Source organism: Berghia stephanieae, chromosome 4 (assembly GCF_034508935.2).
Source record: "Berghia stephanieae isolate SIO BIC M18660-M18661 chromosome 4, UCSD_Bste_1.3, whole genome shotgun sequence".
NCBI classification, from domain to species: Eukaryota; Metazoa; Mollusca; class Gastropoda; order Nudibranchia; family Aeolidiidae; genus Berghia; species Berghia stephanieae.
In genome coordinates this window covers 54,650,260-54,670,259 of record NC_088363.1, presented here as the reverse complement: position 1 = coordinate 54,670,259, position 20,000 = coordinate 54,650,260, and the positions used below count along the sequence as shown (strand labels likewise).

Below are 20,000 nucleotides of genomic sequence, written 5' to 3'. Positions count from 1 at the left end.
ACCAACCCCGCCATAACAACAACAACGACAACAAATAAAGCCAAAAAGAAAAGAACAGAACAAATAAAATAACAAAACAAACAAAAAAAAAACATGATGAGAAAATCACATTCGTCAAAAACCAAATATTTAATTTACAAAGCATAACAACCTCAGTAAAAACAAAACAAAGTAAAGCTTACAGTTAAGCTAAACATGGATTTTTTAAAAATAACTAAAAGATAAAAGCAAACTAATATATTGATAATAAGTAGACGATTACAGACAAAAAACTGTGTTTTATTTTTGTGTTCTACGTGAATCTGTTTGCAAATAAATACACGTCGACTGTGTTCAACTTAGAGTTAGATTTAAAGATGATACCAAGACATTTCCAACGAGACGTTTCCAACGTAAACAAAACCACATGTTATGGCCATAAATAGTTTCATGTCACATGACGGATTTGGCTCTGTCATTGGCAGGGAAAAGGGCATAGGTCACCAAGCCTCTTCCCTATCCGATCAGGGTTGCCAGTTTGGCATTTTAAATGCCAGATTCCAAAAATCTGGCATTTTTGAAAACCGTTTGGCATTAGAAAAATCATTTGGCATTTGGCATTTTCATTTGGCATTTTCTTTTCTTGTATATTATACTTCAAATGACACCTTTTCTTAATTATTTCTAAACGCGTAAAAACAAACATCTTCACATTTCTTTTCATTCTTAAAACCAACCGTGGTGTAGTGGTTTAGCACTCCACTTAGTAGTCAGTAGTAAATAATTACCCAACAGGAAATTAGTATAATTCCAAAAAAAAAAAAACAAAAAAAAAATAAAAGAAAAGAAAAGAAAACACGCAAGCCACCAGGTTATATGTAAATTGTCTATCAAAAGTGAGTATGTTTCTTAGTTGGGGGTGGAGTCAACAGACTTTGGCATCTTTTTGAGTGTTTTGGCATTTTTTGAGTCTTCCCCTGGCATTTTGTTGAAAAATAATCTGGCAACCCTGTATCCGATCCGGACAATTTGTTCGAATTCCAAACAAGCCGGTGGGTTCACTTGTTTTTCGAAGGCTCGTAAAAATATTACATTTGACAAAGAAAATATACGGTAAGCTGGTAGAGAAACGATGATGATTATCATTTGATAATGTGAATGTGAAAAGATATACAGTAGATCACTCGCGCTTGGTTCACTTTGTCTTCGTGCTCACACTCGCGGCTCATGACTTGCTCACCATCATTTGAGTTTGAGCACACAGTCACAGTGTACAGCACATCCTTGCATTATAATGTATGCAAAGCACGGGTGTCTTGCGGCCAGTGATTTTGTGGTGAGAGTGCTCGGTGCCACAGGCTAGTGAGTACTATCGTGTGTATACAAACGATTTTGGAACGGGAAGAGTAGGTTAACGGCTTGCTTTACTTGCATAATTGAAAGACCATCCTAGATAAAGTAAATTTCCTCATTTTGAAGGAAGGGTCATTTTTGTTCTGATTTGGATAGCCATTGTCTCTCTTGATATAATTATAATTTCTCCCAAAAAAGATTGAAGGTAGGAAATTGATGTGATAGTGATATATTAGAATGGCCTGTTTCATTTTATTTTCTTTTATCTTTATTTTTTTTTCTACACCGAATTGTTCATAGGCCTAGTATGATGAGTCAGTCATGTCACGTATTAGATTAAGTAGTATTTTGATTGTCCTAACTACTAAAACTCAAACTGTACTAAAACTAAAACACTTTGTCATGGAGGTCGTTGCCTCTCCACTCTCTCTTCTTCTCTCCCCATTCTCATTCTTCCCTTACTTCTTCAATTTTGATCCAGCATTCTTTGTACTCTAGAAGTAGAAGACCAATTTTACTTTCTAAAATCACTGTACTTTGATCTTGCCTGTAATACTGTAATGATAATGTTGGCTTGTAGGTCGTCGCCGGTAGCATACTTCTCCCATTAATTATCTGATTCTAAATTAGTCTAGATCAAGTTCTGTTCACCACATAACAGTAGATACGATTCAGGTTCAGTCAAACCCAAGTTACTTTGCTGTGCTGCTTTCTTGGTATAAACAGTGAGTTATAGTCACTATAGTATGAGTATTAGTATTATTAGTCAAATTGAAATCTGCATGTAAATTGCAGTTAAAGGATTAAGATTAAATAGACTATATACCTTAACTTTTTTGTGGGGTTATTCTAAATAATGGTCTGTGAGCTGTTGGGAACTTTAATGTAGTTGTCTCATTATGGTGACAGTATTATTGAAAATGTACAAGAATTGGGATTCGAAAGACAAGAAAAAGAAGATGTCCCAGCAGTTGATGCAGACATAAAAATCCAATTGCAATATTCATTTAAGCATTAACTGCCCTCAAGACTATAGATGCCTTTTTTGTTTGGAAAAAAATTTGCTTTACGATGACCATGACCAAGACCCTTCATTGCGTTATGGTCTATCAAGTCTTATTGAAACATTTGTTTTTATCTGAAGTAAACGTTGGGATTTTGATTGTTCTGTCCTATGTAGTTTAATTGTTCTTGAAATTTTTACGGAGCTTACTTTTTAATGGCCTAGTAAAAGGCTGTTAATCTAAACCCCCTCCCCCCTCTTAATTTTCGTTTGAGGAGTTTTTTCTTTGTCAAATAGTTGACCTCCCTAAGTTCATCCCAATATGAAATGAGATATATGACTTTTCTTGATAGTATTAGTATTTACACGTTATCACTTCATTCCATTGCACAACATATACTATTTTCTTAAACAGATATTTGCTTTTTTTTTCAACAGATCAAATTTTCATGGATCAGACAGTTTATATAGGAGAATATAATCTGTGACGTCTAAAGTCTGCAAGGATTAATATCAAAGTGTTTACTCGCCGGTAAGTCCTTTTAAAAAGGCCAATTGAAAATAATTAGGATTTTATTGCTGTCTATTATTTATTTTTTCATCTCCACCACTTAATTTGTGTGACATTTTGTAAAATTCTTTCACTGGGTTTGCTTTGACTCCATGATATTGAGTATTATGTGTCAACTTTTGTCAAGTGGTGTGAATAATGCAGGTGTGAATGAAACTAAATGGACATTGAGAAAACAGTTCAAAATTAGTGTTTCTGCGGCTGCTACTAACTACTACTACTACTGCGACGATTACTGCTGCCACAAATACTATAATAAGCATGATGATGATAAAATAAATAATTAAACTATAATAATAATGATAATGCCAAGGGAGGGAGTATTGTCTGAACCAACTAAATCCATTCTGTCGGAACCCTTCCCCTCCCCCATACAAAATAAGAAAATAAAAAATGTTCAAGTCACAATTCGTTTCAAAGATTTATTTTTAGATTAATAATGTCATATAGCCAGGAATTCGTGTTCAGAGATTTATAAGCACAGCAGGGCTTTACTTTGCCTGGCTCTTAATCTTTTTTAACAGTAAGTCCTCCCTTCAGTGTCTTCGTGGATTATCCGCTCCAGCAATAATGTTAACATCGATTAGGCGGCGACCACTGTACTAATAATGATAATCATGGCAGTAATCTCTCTCTCTACTCTCTCTCTCTCTCTCTTTCTCTCTCTCTCTCTCTCTCTCTCTCTCTCTCTCTCTCTCTCTTCCTTTCTCTCTCGCTTCATTTTTTTGTTTTTTTTTTTAAGAGAGAGAGGATGGAGTATGGCATTTGAATATTCCTGTATTCTGGTACAGTGTATTAAATTCCTTGCAAACCAATAAAAAAGTTATGAAATTAGAACCAGAGGTAATTTCGTAGCAACTGTGTAGAACCAGAGTCAGAACTTATAAATAATAATAAAGTGGGAACTTGATATTATTGTCATAATATTATTGCTGAAAATATATGTTTTGGCAGTAAAAGAGAGAAATTGGCAACGGCCCAGATTATCCAGGAAGGTGGATGAACGCAATGGTTATAAAAATGAGAAAAAGAGAAAACAGCAAGATATAGAGGTACTATTATAAAACACTTTCGGTGTTGCAAGTGTGAATCATTTTATGGGAAACAGGAATCAAAATTCACAAGACGGAGCACCACCCATTACACCACCAATTACTAGGATTACTGGGCAATAGAGATGTGTTCCGTTTGTGGTTAGGTCATAAATTATTGTACACTTTGAGGCTGAAGTGAAAGCAGAATTCCTACAAATTCCTATAGCATAAAACCCCAGCCCGACAACAAATAAATAATACTGTGCCCTAAATAAAGAACATGATAAATATGATTAGCTTAAAATAAAATGTGTAGATATACAGTTTTTATTTATTTGTATATGTGTTTGTTTATTTGTTTATATGTATTATTTATATATTTTTTATTTTCTCATGAAGATCAGTTGCTGACAATATTTTAATCTAAAGCATTCAAATGAGTGAGTTTTCTAAAAATAGATTATAATGATGCTTGCTTTGTTTAATAATTGAAATTTACCCGTCTTAAAATTCACAATTTGTGTCTTTTTTACGCGTTTTATATTTTGTGGCCCGTGAAAGGTCTTCGGCAAAATTAAGTGGATTTATGAAATTCTGTTTTTATGTAATTTGTCTTGTATCTCTTGTAACATTTAGTTTTATCATGTCTGGCTTATCTCCCCTACTATTGCCTCCATCCATTCCGTTTGTACGTGTGAATCTGGTTTGAGTACACAAAACCGTGGTTTCCTTCCGCGTGAAAGCCTGTTGTTGCTATAGAAACATTGTCAGCCATGGGTCTACATTCTATTCATTCTCACCTGGTGAGGGAGAGAGAGATTGATGGATGGGGATGGAGAGAAGGAGGCGGATAGGGCTGTATGTGAAGAGAAGGGACATATATATGCATATGAAAGAGAGAGAGAGAGAGAGAGAGAGAGAGAGAGAGAGAGAGAGAGAGAGAGAGAGAGAGAGAGAGAGAGAGAGAGAGAGAGAGAGAGAGAGAGAGAGATTCACATGTCCTTGTGTTTTTTAATTTTTTATTTTATTTCTTTTTGTTCACACCACCGGCAGGTGTTTGTTTTGTTTGGAAACCCCGGGGGATAGATGTGGGGGGGGGGGGGGGGGGGGGGGGGGGGGGGGGGTATGCGGTTGATAATGGAATGATGAACAAGACATTTTCTTTTGTGTTTTCATGATTGTTATTATTGGTTTGATGGACACCTCTGTGCGAGGAAGTCAAATTCACAGTGGTTTGTATGTGTGGCGGGGAGGGAGAGGGGGGGGGGGGGGGGGGGGGGGTAGGGTTGGGGGGATATGCCAAGCTATGGAAAATTAGAGACACAATTTTCAAATATCCTGGCAGTTTCCAAAAATATTATTGTTCCGTACCCTACAGTGTATTGTTTTAGTACGTGATTTATCGCAAATGAGGAAAATCAAGTTATCTTGAAGCTTTCCTCTGGATCCTCTATAATTTAATGGGATAGTACAATAGGTTTGGACTACATATCCAATACATGTACAGTACTTTGTTATTTGTTACCAGTTTTGTTTTTTTTTTTATTATTTCTAATTATTGCCTGTTTACTTGGGTAATAATACAGTATGTATATTAGAACAGAACCATTATGGGACCCCCCCCCCCCCCAAAAAAAAATAAAAATAAAATTAAATAAAATAAAAGAAAAAAAAAGTTATTGCTTTGTCGCAACCTTTGAGTCACAAATATGAGACTAGAGGTAGTTATGATTCATAATTTTGTTCGTCCTTTGAAATCACAAGGAAGAACGGAAAAATAATAGGCCAGGTACGGGGGTCAGTGCCTGGTCACTTTTTGTGCTCACCAGGCAGGTATCTATGATGAACGTAACTAGACTTTAGATAGTCTGCATTAGAGCAATATTGAAAGGGAATTTACAAAGGCTTGGTCGGGTTAATGGTAATTAACAATCTGTCGATTTTCTGGAGCTTGGTGTTTTGGGTTCAATCAGATTTAGTTAGAAGAAGAAGGTTGTGAACAACATTAGGACGTGGAGCCGGAGTTTATCATGGTATTTATAAATAGCGTGCAACGGGCAATAGCAATTGCTTTCTATCCTTTGGATATGACGTTAGTCTATTGCAAAGTGCTCTCCGACAGATCTAACAGACCCAGCTACCCAATCACTGCTGGGTGGACAGGGGTCAGAAAAAAATCTCTACTGCACTCTGTATTGGTCCCGGTCCCTTTGCTTGTGAAGCAAGTGCCCTATCGGGACCCTTTTAAAATTCTGAAAGAATTTTAAGGAACAGTATCATCGATCGAACTGGATTTTTTCCAAGGATTTAGGTATTGTGATCTTCTTCTTCTTCTTCTTCTCCTTTCACAAATCCACTGACTCAGCGACATTCATAATGAAGCAAAGATTCGGCGTTGGTCTGTCCTGGATTGAGCTCTGCCCCACTTAATCATCTCGCTGTGTCCTTTACAACATTCGATGGTTTTTATTTTGTCCCCAGTATCGATTTTTATTTTATGGCCCCTAAGGAACCAAAGCAGGAAAAAGGAGCCAATTCTACGAGGAAGAGGATGTTATTAGGTTTACTACTGTTCCCCCACGGCACTTGCAAGTGGCCGGCAATACGAACAGATCAATCAATCTGTCCAAATTGATATTACATAACGGGTCACGTGATAATAATAATAGTAATATAATCTTTCTCTGCCCTCTGTCTGTCTGGGTGTCCGTCTCCTTCTTCTCTCTTTGTACCCACTGTTAACTTCTTCTTCTTCTTCTTCTTCTTCTTCTTCTTCTTCTTCTTCTTCTTCTTCTTCTTCTCTTCTTCTTCTTCTTCTTCTTCTTCTTCTTCTTCTTCTTCTTCTTCTCTTTCTCTCTATCACCGCTCTTTTTCTACTCACCCTCTCCTCTCCCGCTATTTACTCATCCTTCTTTCTTTCCATCTCCCTCTGGCCAGTGCCATCTTTGCACTCCTAGGGTGTTGTGTTTTTGAGACTAATTCTGTATCGTTATAGTTTCACGCGTTGCTCTCTCTCTCTCTCTCTCTCTCTCTCTCTCTCTCTCTCTCTCTCTCTCTCTCTCTCTCTCTCTCTCTCTCTCTCTTATCTTATCTGTGCACACGATTTTATATATAGAACCAGAAATAAGCGGGAGGACGCAGTGTGTTTGTGTGTGTGTGTGTGTGTGTGTGTGTGTGTGTGTGAGAGAGAGAGAGAGAGAGAGAGAGAGAGAGAGAGAGAGAGAGAGAGAGAGAGGGAGAGTTTAGAAGTCGACGATGGCCATTATGTACTACCATCTTTTCAATCCGGCTGTTGTGTTTTTTTGGGGGGTTAATACTATAAAGTTATGCTTTGACGAGATGTGATCTCTCTCTCTCTCTCTCTCTCTCTCTCTCTCTCTCTCTCTCTCTCTCTCTCTCTCTCTCTCTCTTATTTTGGGCTGTTATAAAGTGGTTTATTTAAATATAAAGGACGAATTAGCTATCCCACATTATACTTAAAAATATACTTTTTAAAATATATATAACTCTAAAACAGTGTTTTAACATCAAAAGGATTAACATGAAAATTTGGCATTGTGTGATAGACATTGGACAGTTTTTAAATTGTGAGAGAACACGATCTAGTGCGTTTTGACAAATTATGGGATAGTCCACTTGTCCTAAATAACGGCTATCCTTCATGAGGTATGAGTGGATGTGATGAGCCATTGTGTGAGTAAAATCCAAGTTTGAACGTGGGGTGTTGTGAGTGAACGGCCTTGAACTTTTGCACGACCGACAGTAGTTTCCGAATCTGTATCTGTGTGTGACCTTGCGGTGTGGTATGTGATAGGTATTGATTATTCCATTTTGTGTTTATGGATGGGTTTTGGGTGGGTGGGAGTGCTTTAGAGAGAGAGAGAGAGAGAGAGAGAGAGAGAGAGAGAGAGAGAGAGAGAGAGAGAGAGAGAGAGAGATGGGTGGGGGTGAATGGGAATTAGTCATGATACCTATTTACTATTCGATAGTATTCAAACAACCTCCTCCTGGTTCTCAATTCGCAGGGTCCTTCAACCCCCCCCCCCCACCCCCCCCCCCTGCCCCCGCTAAAACAACAAAACTCCCGGGAACCACCTGCTTTTCTGTTCTTGTTTTAAATACAAAGCAAACGTGCACAGTATGGTACCATTGTTTATTGTTTTATAATTGTGAAATGCTATCTGGATTTTTTTTGTTTTTGTTTTTCGTTTGTTTGTGTGTTTGATTATATTGAGAATGATGTCATTGTGACGATGATGATGTTCCGCCCCCCCCCCCCCCCCCCCCCCCAATAAAGAAATAAATAGAAAATCCACAATTGAACTTGTATATTGATTTCACTGTGATACACAACAATAATTTATATTGAAATGAAATTCCGAGTTTCCTGGAAGAAAATAAAGATTTGCGCTCGCTGCCTGTGAAAGTTTTGCTCACTCGTATCGCAACCCTCGTTAAGCTTATAGCCGGACACTAGAATCCACTAGGACTTATAGTTTGACGTTATTTTTTAGGGTTGTGTAGGGCCTAGTGAGTTGTCGTTATTGGTGCTCAAGGAAACAAGTGATTCCATTCGTTGAACTATCGAATACAACTCACGATTTGTTTTCTTTTGTGGCCAAAGACTTGTCTTTTGACGTCATTTTTTTTTTGGTCAGTGTCAGGCTATACGTTTACGATGGCTACGCTCGTATACGCTCTTTAAAGTCGATAAGCTTCAACGTTAGTTCTCACTGCTCTTGTTGTCTTTACATCATACCCCAAAGACCACTTTGTTTGTCTGTATGAGTAAATGCCCGGGTAGTGTGAGCTGTATCTAGTTGATCACCTTGATCACTCATGGGGCCAGTAACACGACACTTTAGTCAATTCTCTGGCGTATCGATCCAACGTTCTGCTCGGAATATAATTTGCTGATGGTGATAGGACATCCGGTGTCTAAAAGGGGGGAACTCTTCCTCTTTTGACACAGATTGACAACAGGGTCAAATTCTTGTTCAATTTTGATTCGAGTAGACTAGTTAACTTTTCAGAATGAAATATTAGGGAATTTGGGATATGAATGAAGATTATATCCAGAAAAAAAAAAATAAATAAATGCACAAACAATTTATGAATTTATCTCAACTTCGACGGTATGAACTCTAAATGAACTTCGGGTATTTTTTTGTTGTTGTGATTTTCTTATCTTTGTTTTATTTTAAAATTTATTTGCTAATTTATTTTAAATTTTTGTTCAGCATCTGCTGATTCATCCCGTCACGTTACCAGATTGAGACAGAGGATTACAAATTAAAGGCTTTTCTTTCATTACGACCTACTTTATGAAAAAATAAATGTCTTCCAAAAGAATTTTGAAAAAAAAAGGCCGACTGAACTGGTTTAGGTCTGGTGCCCCCCAATCTGTCCAAATTGATATTACATAACGGGTCACGTGATAATAATAATAGTAATATAATCTTTCTCTGCCCTCTGTCTGTCTGGGTGTCCGTCTCCTTCTTCTCTCTTTGTACCCACTGTTAACTTCTTCTTCTTCTTCTTCTTCTTCTTCTTCTTCTTCTTCTTCTTCTTCTTCTTCTTCTTCTTCTTCTTCTTCTTCTTCTTCTTCTTCTTCTTCTTCTTCTTCTTCTCTTTCTCTCTATCACCGCTCTTTTTCTACTCACCCTCTCCTCTCCCGCTATTTACTCATCCTTCTTTCTTTCCATCTCCCTCTGGCCAGTGCCATCTTTGCACTCCTAGGGTGTTGTGTTTTTGAGACTAATTCTGTATCGTTATAGTTTCACGCGTTGCTCTCTCTCTCTCTCTCTCTCCTCTCTCCTCTCCTCTCTCTCTCTCTCTCTCTCTCTCCTCCTCTCTCTCTCTCTCTCTCTCTCTATCTATCTGTGCACACGATTTTATATATAGAACCAGAAATAAGCGGGAGGACGCAGTGTGTTTGTGTGTGTGTGTGTGTGTGTGTGAGTGTGAGAAGATGAGAGAGAGAGAGAGAAGAGAGAGAGAGAGAGAGAGAGAGAGAGAGAGAGAGAGAGAGAGAGGGAGGAAGTTTAGAAGTCGACGATGGCCATTATGTACTACCATCTTTTCAATCCGGCTGTTGTGTTTTTTTGGGGGGTTAATACTATAAAGTTATGCTTTGACGAGATGTGATCTCTCTCTCTCTCTCTCTCTCTCTCTCTCTCTCTCTCTCTCTCTCTCTCTTATTTTGGGGCTGTTATAAAGTGGTTTATTTAAATATAAAGGACGAATTAGCTATCCCACATTATACTTAAAAATATACTTTTTAAAATATATATAACTCTAAAACAGTGTTTTAACATCAAAAGGATTAACATGAAAATTTGGCATTGTGTGATAGACATTGGACAGTTTTTAAATTGTGAGAGAACACGATCTAGTGCGTTTTGACAAATTATGGGATAGTCCACTTGTCCTAAATAACGGCTATCCTTCATGAGGTATGAGTGGATGTGATGAGCCATTGTGTGAGTAAAATCCAAGTTTGAACGTGGGGTGTTGTGAGTGAACGGCCTTGAACTTTTGCACGACCGACAGTAGTTTCCGAATCTGTATCTGTGTGTGACCTTGCGGTGTGGTATGTGATAGGTATTGATTATTCCATTTTGTGTTTATGGATGGGTTTTGGGTGGGTGGGAGTGCTTTAGAGAGAGAGAGAGAGAGAGAGAGAGAGAGAGAAGAGAGAGAGAGAGAGAAGAGAAGAGAGGAGAGAGAGAGAGAGAGAGAGAGAGAATGGGTTGTGAATGGGAATTAGTCATGATACCTATTTACTATTCGATAGTATTCAAACAACCTCCTCCTGGTTCTCAATTCGCAGGGTCCTTCAACCCCCCCCCCCCCACCTGGCTTCTTCCTTTCTTGTTCTTAAGAATAAACAAACAAAAACGTGCCAGGGGGTAACATTTTGTTCATTGCGTTTTTAAATACATATGGTCGAAAGTGCTATCAGTAAACTGGCCATGCGTTTATTTTGTTTTAATTGTATTCTATCGTTTTTTTTTGTTTTTTTTTTGTTGTGTGTTTGATTATATTGAGAATGATGTCATTGTGACGATGATGATGTTGCCCCCCCCCCCCCCCCCAATAAAGAAATAAATAGAAAATCCACAATTGAACTTGTATATTGATTTCACTGTGATACACAACAATAATTTATATTGAAATGAAATTCCGAGTTTCCTGGAAGAAAATAAAGATTTGCGCTCGCTGCCTGTGAAAGTTTTGCTCACTCGTATCGCAACCCTCGTTAACTTATAGCCGGACACTAGAATCCACTAGGACTTATAGTTTGACGTTATTTTTTAGGGTTGTGTAGGGCCTAGTGAGTTGTCGTTATTGGTGCTCAAGGAAACAAGTGATTCCATTCGTTGAACTATCGAATACAACTCACGATTTGTTTTCTTTTGTGGCCAAAGACTTGTCTTTTGACGTCAATTTTTTTTGGTCAGTGTCAGGCTATACGTTTACAATGGCTACGCTCGTATACGCTCTTTAAAGTCGATAAGCTTCAACGTTAGTTCTCACTGCTCTTGTTGTCTTTACATCATACCCCGAAGACCACTTTGTTTGTCTGTATGAGTAAATGCCCGGGTGTGTGAGCTGTATCTAGTTGATCACCTTGATCACTCATGGGGCCAGTAACACGACACTTTAGTCAATTCTCTGGCGTATCGATCCAACGTTCTGCTCGGAATATAATTTGCTGATGGTGATAGGACATCCGGTGTCTAAAAGGGGGAACTCTTCCTCTTTTGACACAGATTGACAACAGGGTCAAATTCTTGTTCAATTTTGATTCGAGTAGACTCGTTAACTTTTCAGAATGAAATATTAGGGAATTTGGGATATGAATGAAGATTATATCCAGAAAAAAAAAATAAATAAATGCACAAACAATTTATGAATTTATCTCAACTTCGACGGTATGAACTCTAAATGAACTTCGGGATATTTTTTGTTGTTGTGATTTTCTTATCTTTGTTTTATTTTAAAATTTATTTGCTAATTTATTTTAAATTTTTGTTCAGCATCTGCTGATTCATCCCGTCACGTTACCAGATTGAGACAGAGGGTTACAAATTAAAGGCTTTTCTTTCATTACGACCTACTTTATGAAAAAATAAATGTCTTCCAAAAGAATTTTGAAAAAAAAAAGGCCGACTGAACTGGTTTAGGTCTGGTGCCCCCCCCCCCCCCCCCCCCCCCCCCCCGACACCTTGTTATTTATCGATGAGATATTGATCCCTCTTTGATATTATAACACACTGTTTTAAGCTAGGGTGTCTGGCTGGAGTGTATTCATATTACTGTCTATTGATTAGTTTCTGTGGCTTTTCTAGTTTACTTCTGGACACCCTCATATTTCTCTTCACCCTTTTGAAAGAAAAAATATGTCAGTCCTTGTTTGTTTATGTCTGGGTTGTGCTGCATCACATGCGTTATGGGGAGGTAAAAGAGCAGATATATATTTATTAGTGCTATTTAGATTTAATATTTGTAAGGCACAATGATCCATTATGCAGACCTTGGTTATTTTAAAAACATTTCAAAAGGTTGGATTTACTCCTTACGATTTCATTTTTATTTATTTATTTTTGGGGGTTCTTTTAAAGGAATCTTACCATATATCCGCCACCAATGGACTTGTGCTCTTTTCATACGTGAGTTGGCTGTCGCAATTTGTTTCTTATAAAATGTTTCTCTTAAGGAGACAATATGTGAGCCATTTCAATACATCTGATTCGGTTATATTGTTGTTGGTTGGCTTTGTTTAAATGGAGAGACGCAGCAATGACTTTGCCATCTTCAAAATATGTAATACGGGACATGTCGCCTGTTAGGCGATATTATATTTTTTTCCCCGACAGAAACAACGCTGTTAATGGCCAGGTACTCATTTTACACACGAGCAGGGTGAGGGAATATGAGTTAAGAACCTTTTCCAAGGATTCAGCTATGCGCCGAGCAAGGCTCGAATCCAGGACCTTCAGGTCCAAAACGAGTTTCGTACCACAAGACCACATAGCCGCACAAAAGCACTCCCATTCTGTTTCCTTTATTTTTCTATCTTCTTCTTCTTCTTCTTCTTCTTCTTCTTCTTCTTCTTCTTCTTCTTCTTCTTCTTCTTCTTCTTCTTCTTCTTCTTCTTCTTCTTCTTCTTCTTCTTCTTCTTCTTCTTCTTCTTCTTCTTCTTCTTCTTCTTCTTCTTCGCGTTTCCATTTCTCTATCTTTATTATTTGTGCAGCACTGCATCGGACACCACTTGTCAGATATAACCACGATCTGTTTCTTGGAATAAAATGTTATTCTGATAATCGAATGCCTTGCCTTATTGTTTTTCAGTATGATAAATAAACATGTGATATTGTTATTTATTTATCATTATGTTGGATAAATTACCCTCATTTTATTATTTGCCCTTGGTAATGTAGCCCTATAACGCGGGTGGTTGGATGGGAGCATCACCCTTGAATCATATACCTATGATGTTCGCATGGGTTTACGATCCGATAGTGATGTCGTTTCTTCTTCTCTTTACTAGCCTATCCTGCTTCTTTGGTTTGTGATTGTATTTTTGACAGGGGATTTTTTTTTTCTGTAAATCTTCTGCCTGTTTGTTCTTGGTTATTTATAATTTAGCTTATGATATCTTTAGGTTATGATTTGATTTACATTTGTACTATTTTTGTTAGATTGCTTGTTTTTTTGTTTCAGCGGTCTCTCATATAACCTCAATTGTGTTGGAAGAGACCTAAAGCAACAAACAAACAAACAAAAAAATAGCCCTATAACTGATTTCCACTAGATTGTGGCATAGGTGTAGATAACAAAACAACATAGATTATGAATGAATCATCGATTGTGGTAAATTTATTATCTTCATCGATATTATTCTGAACAATAAAAGGAGCGGATATGATTCATTCCCTGATTGCGAGACTGATATTACCACTGACTATAATGTAGTAGATTATTTTTGTGAAAGCTGCTGGCTGTTCCAACCAATGTTGTAGAACTCGTGTGTTATGGTTAGCTTGAGCACTTCTTTTCATTATTGACAGAAAGGGAGGGAGAAATGTGTGTGTGTGTGTGTGTGTGTGAGAGAGAGAGAGAGAGGGGGGGGGGGGGGGGGGGGGGGAGACAGTGTGTGTGTGTGTGTGTTTGGTCTTCCGGTTCTCCATATGAATTCTAAGTGTATTTATTATTTATTCAGTTCCGTTACCTTGATTAAATATACTCGTGCACTTCCTCGTCCTCGCTCACTCACTAACTCACTCTCTCACATGAGGATGACTCGCAACAGCATAATAATATAATAGTATGGTCATACCTTGTCTCTCGGTCTGTTTCATTGTAAGACTGAGTCGCCATTCTGTCTTACTCTGAAAACCGTGACGTCTCGATTTTTAGAGTATTTTGATAAAATTATAAGGGTAATTTTAATCGATCGGTTCACGAAGGACGAGTTTTGTGGCCAGAATTTTTACGTGTTTTTTTTAATTTTATTTTATTTATTTTTTTTTTTTCAGATATACTGTTACCCTGTTTGAGTAACAGTGTTTTGGTCTAATAATACTATGACATCGTGCTAGACTAAAATTCAAACCCGTCTATGAATAAATTACACATTTGTGATCTTCCTCGTACATGATCTTCTTGTATTTTGTCCGAATTATTTAAATGAAGAAAACGTGGTCAGGATTAGGAACTATATAATTTGAAAATTTATTGAGCAAGGCTTCCTCTCTGAATTATTATATAACTTCCAAAAACGTTATCGATGCATCGAAGTAACAAAGAGCATTTAAAAGTGTTTAAAGCCAATAACTCTTAAGACGCTACCAAACGAACAAACCTTTAAATCAGATTTTAAAGCTTAAATACCATTTTTTTTTTTTAAGCGTTAGGTTCAATCCGGCAGAATACCGTTTTGTACGATAGGTCACGAATACATGTATTTATTATCGTTACCGGTTCGTTGACCTTAATAAATTAAACACTCACACTCGCAGACTAACTACTCACTCTCATTCTCACGTTATTGGTACGAGCCGACTTCGTGCTCAATTAATTTATTTACCAAACAGCTGATGGCGGAGAGTAAAGAGTTTGGTACGAGTGTGACCTCAATACAGTCGATTGCCTTTGCATTGCCACTACTCGTAATGTTGAGAGGAATTTCTTTGTCTGGACTAGTTAGTTCGTAGTTCTTAGAAGTGCTCGCTCTCAGTGTGAAATATGTAATGTGTCTGCCAGATGACTATAGCCTTTACCTTACTTTTTGATCGGAATCACACACACACACACACACACACACACACACACACACACACACACTCTCTCTCTCCCTCCCTCTCTATTTGTTTTTTTTTTTTCCTCGTTCTCTTTCTTCCTCTCTGCTTTTTCACTCTCTAAAACCCCAGTTTCATTTCTATCATCGACATTTTATAATACCAATCACAGCGACTCAGTGTTACCCAGGTACTGCTATTATAATATGACCATCAACACCATGAATTATCTTTTTCTTTTCTTAACAAACATTTAGGAGTACATTGTAATGTCCCTCCGCTCTCTCTCTCTCTCTCTCTCTCTCTCTCTCTCTCTCTCTCGCTCTCTCTCTCTCTCTTTTTTTTCCCTCCCCCCCCCCTTCCAATCTCCCTCTTTCTCCCGCTCACTTATATAATCCCATGTACATTTTCTTTCCTCTCTCCCCTCCCCCCCCCCCCCCCCCCCCCCCCCCCTTTTTTTTTTTTTCCATCATAGGAGCTTTTAAACTAATTAACCACATATCTTTCTCGCTCTTATGTAGTAAAATTATTATAAACATAATCTTGCCCGCTCTGACAGAGTAGATTGCGGGATAATAATATGTACTCACCCGATTCACCTCCCATCCTCCTCCCCTTCCACCGCCACCCCCAACCTACAGCTCATTACCGTTATTGTGTTAGTAGTACCTGAAATATAATGTAACATTGGTTGGATGTCGTGCGGTGGCGGTGGCAGTGGCGGCGGTGCATTACGGCACATTAGGTTGGGGTATCGTTTTATGGCCTTACGTCTGTCTCGCACGCGCACACACAACTACTCACCCTTTACTTTATACACACACACATACACGGGAGCACGTTCCACACACACACACACACACACACACACACACACACACTACCTGAACTGTTGTTCTCCGTTCTAGATTTCTGTCTCAGGACCCCCCTTCTCTTCATGATTGTTCATGCTAGTGTGTCGTTTGTGGTAAAATTATGTTATAAACACAGAATAAGTTTGTTTATGGATGTGGGGTGATCCTTTCTCTGCTGCCTTTGTGTTCGGGATGTTTTGTTTCGTCCTCGGATAACTGACTTATTTTTTTAAATTTCTATTTTTTTCTTCAATGAGTTAACGTGAAAGAAATTAAAAGAAAATCACATTGCTGAAAAGTTTGTTGGTCTTGTAGCAGACAATGATGCGTTTGACTTGGTGAGTGGTGAGTTGCTTTTTACCGTTGTTTCGTGTTTGCTTTTTAAAATGTTGTTGATGATTGAGTGAAAGCTTTTTCTACCAAATACCAGTCCCGAGATTGGTGGACAAAGAATAATTACAAAGACTTTTTCCACACGGGACTGGTATCATAGTCTTGTGTCCTGTTGTTGTAATGAATTGTTATTTGATTTCGTGAGTTTTGTTTACTCATAGAAACAATCGAGTCCCCCCAAAATAGTGTCTCCTCTTAATAGTGTTCGCTATGTTGGACACAACTAAGGGACACTATCTATGGTAAACGCATTCACCTAGTAGGTGTTTTATGTTCTACGAGGCTGGTTAGAGCTTTAGGTCCTTACGAATGAATTTATTTTAGACGCATTCCTTTCTTGGAGACTCCTGCTCTCTCAACTTTTTATTCTGGTTAATAAATTCTTTTTTTTCTCTCTCTGTCTGGCTTTTAAATGTCAGATTAACACCTTTACCTCCTTACTTTTACTCTCTCTCTCTCTCTCTCTCTCTCTCTCTCTCTCTCTCTCTCTCTCTCTCTCTCTCTCTCTGCCAAGTATAAGACAGGGGTTAAAGTTGAAGACAAAAAGAAATTAAAAATCAGCAAAACGAGCTCCGAAAAGAACAGAAATCACTTCAAATAAAAAAAGAAATCATATAAGTTGATGTCTGATATTTACTTTTATAAATATCAAATATCATTGCTGTGTGCTTGTGGTAAAATGGAAATTAACGGTCGTTCTGCTTTATGTATACATTTTATCAGTCTAAATTTTGATTTTAAAATGTTTTTGGTCTGAGTAAATTGAAACATTAGGATCTCCATTTGATGCGTGTAAATTATGAATGATAATAACGTTCGCATGGTGAAACGGGTATGATGGGGTTACACGAATTGAATAATAAGACCAATATTCCACTTAATTTTCATTATTGCCATCATCGACAGGCGAGAAAAGAGAGTTAGTTAGCTATCTGTGTTATTTTCTCGATCTGGATGAAATACACTTGGATTAATAACACCGCACTCTTATTGAACATTCTGCCAAAAGTATTTCCGACAGCAGATTTTAATGAGTTCCTTGAGTAAATTGGTGGTTGGGTAGGTAAGTGGGTGGTACACACACACACACACACACACACACACACACACACACACACTCAAATAACTCAAAACCAAAACAACATTTATTGTCGCCCTTAATTTAGGTATGTAACCTTTTTATCTAACTCCAGAGGCAACTTATGGCTTCAGTTTTTTTTAAAAATTCAGTCTACCAATTAAACCGTGATAGATCGTATATTTTAAAATAAGTTTCAGGCTTTTTGAATTTGTTGGAAATGGATTTCAGGCATTTATGACCTAACCTACTAGCACTCATTCATGTGATCTGTCCTCTTGATAGTGATCATCATATCATCATTATCATCATCATCATTATCATCACCATCATCAGTTCACCTTTCCCCTTCCTCCTCACATTCAGTTATTGTAGATAGATTGTAGGCATCAAAACTTTTTTACCTTTGTCTTCATTTCCATCTCTCCCCCCTCACTCACACACACACATACACTAACACACACACACACACACACACACACACACACACACACAGTCACACATACAAATACATCATAAAAAGTAAATGTATTGTACGATAAATGAGCGCGATGCCTTTATAAAAAGTTAAAAGGTTTTGAGATCATGTCTTTGATAACACACAGCGATGGCTAGAAGTGTGAGTATGGGCAAAATGCGTGACGCGAGAGCAGGCTAGCTGCTAGCAAGATAAGGTGGTAGTGATAAACACTTCAGATGCATTATTATTTATTGTAGATACATTGTTATCATGGATGCTGTATATTGTTTTTTATTGTTGTGTTCCCCCAGTACGTCGCTCCAATAAATATGACAGACTGTCAGCCAAGATGTTTTTAATAGTTGATGGTACGTTCGTTCCTACACAATAAGTTTTGTCGTCTTTTGCAGCTTATTTTTAATTATTTTTTTAAAAAGGGAATAGATAACATGTGGTAATTATGGTTATTATTCGGTCTATATTATACGTGAGTGTAGGGCTGCTATTATTATTGTTATTATTATTATTATTATTATTATTATTATTATTATTATTATTATTATTATTATTATTATATTATTAGTATTATTAGTATTATTATTATTTTATTATTATTTATTTTATTATTATTATTATTATTATTATTATTATTTATTATTATTATTATTATTATTATTATTATTATCATCGTTATCAAAGCATAAGCTCAGTCGTTAACGTAAACAACCCCTGACTCGCCAAGCCCTCGTCATAATAATTTGGGTGTAAACAAATCCCGACGCGCAATTTGTAAATTGATTGATCGTCTTGCCTCGTGATTAATCCTTATCAAATAAATTACTGTACTCTCTCTCTCTCTCTCTCTCTCTCTCTCTCTCTCTCTCTCTCTTTGTGTGTGTGTGTGTGTGTGTTTGTGCTCTGTCTCCTCTCTTTATGTGTTATACATTGTCTCTCTCTCTCTCTCTCTCTCTCTCCTTTCTCTCTGCTTTCTCCCCTCTTTTTTCTTTCTCATCGGCTCCCTCTTTCACACACACCCTCTCTCTATGTCTCTCCTCTCTCTCTCTCTCTCTCTCTCTCTCTCTCTCTCTCTCTCTCTCTCACACACACACACACACACGTTTCCTTTGCTTTTACCCCCACTCTTTCTGTATCCCATTCTTTATCTTCCCCACACTCCCCCCTCTAATCCTCTCTCTGTTTTCTCTCTTTTCTACTAAGAGTCTGAATAACTGCTGTTATTCTCGAAAGTGGGATGGATACGGTCTTGAAAAGGCAGATGCAATGTCACAGATATCGCCTTCAACCAGATGTGTTTTATCACACAAGTGTATTGTATACCCGGCCAGTGCAAGGCATGTCTTTCTTTTCTCATGGCATGTATAGCCTACCGGGTTTTTTTTTTTTTGTTTTTTTTACAAAGAAATTGTTTTATTTAGTTTATTTATTTATTTAATTTAATTATTTTTCTCAGCTCTCCAACGTTGACCATTTTGGCGGGGGAATTTGCTTTGTTGATGAGTCATCATTAAGATTGAATCAAGTTTTTGTCATCCATATGCTTTATAAATTTATATCTTTAAGTTTTGCTATTTATTTATTTAGCTATTTATATAAGTGATAGCGTGGCTCGGCGGTACGGTTTTTGCGTCTTACCCAAAAGGTACCGAGTTAGCCTACACGCCTCGTTGTGTGGCCTTGAGCAAGCCACCTCGCCCTAGCTGCACTGCGGCTGACGCCTGGGTTATTCCAGTCTTCCCTTAGAATAGTCCCTTAGGACAAATTTCCCCTTGAGGATGAATAAAGGGAATCTTTTTTAAAATCTTATTTATTTAAACTACTCCAAAGGTCTTTATTTTTTGGTGTGTGTTGGTTTTGTTATACTACACTTTTTCTTTTCTTTTTTTTTTTTTGTACATTTATTTTAGAGCTTGGGTTCCTAATCATTTGGAAACCCCGAGGGATAAAACGT

At 37.5% G+C, this 20,000-nt stretch overlaps 2 protein-coding genes across 3 annotated transcripts in view; one reads left to right on the top strand and one right to left on the bottom strand.

The window, feature by feature from the left end:
- LOC144970837 (ATP-dependent translocase ABCB1-like) overlaps positions 1-20,000 on the bottom strand; it is a 121,669-nt gene that overhangs the window by 11,324 nt on the left and 90,345 nt on the right. The window lies entirely within an intron of this gene.
- LOC144970836 (uncharacterized) overlaps positions 992-20,000 on the top strand; it is a 60,080-nt gene continuing 41,071 nt past the window's right edge. Inside the window, exons 1-2 of one of the 2 annotated variants that reach the window (XM_078910916.1) lie at positions 992-1,092; positions 2,774-2,867. The gene's annotated coding sequence lies outside the window, so the exon portion shown is untranslated. Of the gene's footprint in view, positions 1,093-1,257; positions 1,538-2,773; positions 2,868-20,000 lie in introns of those variants that run through there. The other variant, XM_078910915.1, reaches the window with a different exon arrangement.